Source organism: Chrysochloris asiatica, unplaced genomic scaffold (assembly GCF_000296735.1).
Source record: "Chrysochloris asiatica unplaced genomic scaffold, ChrAsi1.0 scaffold00048, whole genome shotgun sequence".
Classification (NCBI taxonomy): Eukaryota; Metazoa; Chordata; class Mammalia; order Afrosoricida; family Chrysochloridae; genus Chrysochloris; species Chrysochloris asiatica.
The window spans coordinates 9,464,317-9,468,263 of NW_006408566.1; the positions used below are offsets into that span (position 1 = coordinate 9,464,317).

Consider the following 3,947-nt stretch of genomic DNA (forward strand, 5'->3'; position numbering starts at 1 on the left):
AAAATAGAGTCTTGGTGTGGCGCTGTGGGTTAATGCACCAGCCTGCAAGACCATTTGAACTGCAAGGTTGGCAGTTCAAGCTCACCAGCTGCTCCTCAAAAACCCTATACAGGGTCACTATGGGTCAGAATCGACTCAATGGCACTTAACAACAACAAATATGTATTATTTATACCATTGACCTTGAAACACCGACCTTGTGGTTCAAAGAGACTTTGCAGTCCAACACATTAGCCCACTGCACCACACCAGAACTCCATATATATACCCACTGCCCGTGAGGCAATGGTGTGACAAAGCAGTTCAAGCCCACCAGTTGTTCCTTGGAAACGCTATACAGGGTCGCTATGAGTCAGAACTGACTTGACAGCACTTAACAATGACTGCACCCCTGTAAAACTGCTCCATAGGATTTCTGAAATTACACATCTTTAAGGAAGCAACTGATTGATTTGAACTGTTAACCCTTTAATTAACAACCCAACCCTTAACCCACTCTACTACCAAGACTCCTTCCTTTTTTCTTTTTTTTTTATATAGCATATATTTTATTAAAGTTTATACTAATATAGTCTCATATTAAAAATATAATTTAGTGGAAGAATCTTCCTTTTGAATCATCTGATAGCAGTTATACATTTTTTTTTGTTATTAAAAACATTTAATAACAAAAATGACAAAACAACAAAATTCTTTTCTTTTTTACAGGTGGACATTGAAGTGGACCTAATTCGATTTTCTTTTAAAAATCCAGAGGGAAAAGTGGATTCAAACCTAAATAAAATGAATTCTAAAATGCGCCAGACTGCAAAGCCGTTTGAACTGCAAGGTCGGCAGTTCAAGCTCACTGGCTGCTCCTTGGAAACCTTATACAGGGTCACTATGGGTCAGAACCGACTCGACAGCACTATACAACAACAACAACAACAACTGGTCTCCTGTACCATTTTCTGTTTTCTGTTGTTTTGATGCAGGTTCTTCTCTCTCTCTCTGGCTCTTCTCTTGCTCTTTTCACTAGTCCAGCTGCACCATTTTTATCACATTCATCATCACTATCAAATTTAGTTTTCTTTCCCTGAAACTGTATTTTTCCTTTAGCAGACCCAGCCTGGGCAACTTTATTTCCCTTTCCTTTTCCTTTAAATTTGCGACCTTTTGACTTCCATTTGTTTAGGGATTCTTGTTAATCTTCCATAATTTTTTTCAATACTGCTTTTTCTACCTCTCCTTCTAGTACTTCCCAGGTCACTTCTTTGTTCTTTAATTGTAGGTTACCATTACTTGCATCTTTGGCTTTATCCAATACTTCTTTAACTTTTTCTTTAAACAGAATTACTCCCTCTTTTGCTCCTCTGATAAAGTCTATCCACTTGATTTCTCCATGATTAGAGAATAGGCTGTGCAAATCTTCTCTACACGTCTGATCGTCTAAATCACCCAAAAATTTCAGTAAGCAGCCCATCTTTTCTTCTAGAGATTTCATGTCCGCATCTTCTGCTAACTTCTGTTTTTCTTCTTGCTCTTGTTTAGCTCGCAATTTAGCTTCCACTTTATTTTGCTTTCTTTCTTCATTCTTTTATGCAAAGTAATCTTCCTTGAAAAGTATTAGCAGGTCTGTCTCTTTGTACTTCTGGCCAGTGGTCTCTACAAACTTCTTAGCAGATTCAATGTTTTCAAACACAACAGATATTGATCCCTTAAATGTTCTGTGCAATGTTCTTCTCATCTGACTATTTAGTACTTGACCTTTATCTTCTAACCATTCTTTTATGTCATCAACGGTTGCATCAGTTGGGAAGCCTTTAATATAAACAGTTCTGTTTTTCACATCATTTTTATACTCATCAGTCACTTCAGGGAGGGGTTTGCTTGGAGATCTTCTGATTTTAGTCTTATCGTCACTTATTTCCATGAGTTCTACTTTTGATTTACTCATTGCTTCTATTATTATATATATTGAAGTCTGTTGTTAGACGGTTTAACCTGTTAAATTTTATCATTGTCTCCAAAGGTTCCCAGCCTTCATCGAGTTTAATTTGTTCCTTTAAAATTTTGTCCTGTGGCAAATTAAAGTAACCAAAATTATACTCAATTTGAAGACTGATTTTGGCCTCTAGCTCAGCCATCTTTTCACTATCACTATTTTCAGCCATTGTGGCGATCTGAAAATTGTCCAATCATTTCCAGCTTTAAAGAGATTACTGTCAGTATATATCATTGTGGATCTCAGTCCTATGTTAGTTGTGGGTCATAGTCTTTTAAAATTGTACACATGCTGACTTACCTTTATGGTTCCGGTCCTGCAGAAAAGCTCCACAGGAACCCGACTCCTTCCTTTTTATGTAGTACAGGTAAATACCACTATACCTTCATTTGAATTGTGATTTTAAGGAATAAGTCTTCTGACGCACTGAAAAATATGTTTTCTCATCTTTAGTCTAGTGGTGCTCAACCAGTCAGTACATTAGAATCACTTGGGAAAGTTTAGAAATAAATCAATGTCCAAGCTTTCCCAGACCAACTAAGTAGAATTTCTGGGGATAGACACAGGAATTTACCATTCAAATAAAAACAACAACAGTTAAACAGTTGCTGTTGACTCACTTCTGCCTCATGGAGAGCCCATGTGTGGGGAGTAGAACTGCTCCCTAGGATATATATAGCTACCATCTTTTGGAAGCAGCTCACCAGTGCTTTCTAGTCAGGTATCTCTCTATAGGTTCTAACCACCCAACTTTAAGTTAGTAGTCAAGCCCTTACCTGTGGGTACCACCTAGGGACACCTACCATTCAATTAGCCAACAAGTAATTTCTGAGTATCAGCTATTTACCAGGCACAGGGCTTGGAATGAATGAAGTTCCCACCTTCATGGAGTTTCACCCTCTCTTACCTCACAGTGTTGCTACCTGTACAGGAGATCTCATCCCTTTCCAGACTTCTGGATCTTTGTTCAGGCCTTGGGATCCTCTTCTTCTCCATAGCTGAAGAGAGACCGCCTACTCAGGACTCTTGTTGTTGTTGTTAAGTGCCGTCAAGTCGGTTCTGACCCATAGCAACCCTGAACAGGGTTTCCAAGGCTATAAATCTTTACAGGAACAGAAAGCCTAATCTTTCTCCCACAGAGCAGCTGGTAGTTTCGAACTGCTGACCTTGTGGTTGCATCCCAATTCATAACCACTATGCTACTCAGCACTCTAGGTTCTGCTTAAATATCGTCTCCTCTAGAGTTTCACGTGGCCCTAAAGCTGAGTGAATCACTTCTTCCTCAGGATTCTTATTGCTGGCTTTTTTAGATTGTCATTGTCACCGTGTCCTATAGATTCTTGTTCATGAGTGGATCTCCCCTAATTGTGACGTCCTCCAAGTTATAGACTTTTGTGTTTATATCTGGCATGATATTCTTAGGAAAATCCTGGATCACAGTGTTTGCTGTTGTGTGCTTTCCAGACAATTCTGACACATATTGGTCCTATAGGACAGGGTAGAACTATAATCTTTACTGGAACAGATCACCTCCTGTGGAACTGCTGAATGGATTCGAACCTACAACCTTTGGGTTAGTGTCAAAGCATTTAAACATTGTACTACCTGTACTCCTATTCTGGATCATGGTACAGCCTCAAAATTGAAAAGACACAAAAAGCAGTATATGTTGTTTAAATCTAAGGCAATGACCACTGCTTTGAACTACATGCTTTTCCAGATGATTTCTTGAATGGCTTGAGAGACACGATGCTTTATTCACAGGGACAGAAGCTAGATTTTTACAGTGGACACACCCGGGATAATGAAAGGCTCTGGGAGTTTGTAAGTTTTATTCTTGGATTTTTCTAAACCCTCAGTAAAAAATGTTTTAAAACTTTTTCTCCTACCAACAGCATGGGGCTATAATGAGGCTTATCCTTGAGAAGAAATGCCATCCACTCAGCTTGATGAAAGCAATGTA

The 3,947-nt window shown here is 38.8% G+C and overlaps 1 pseudogene; it reads right to left on the bottom strand.

Moving 5' to 3' along the window:
• Positions 1–936: 936 nt before the first annotated feature.
• On the bottom strand, positions 937–2,153 carry LOC102838333 (annotated as a pseudogene).
• Between the last annotated feature and the right edge of the window lie 1,794 nt (positions 2,154–3,947).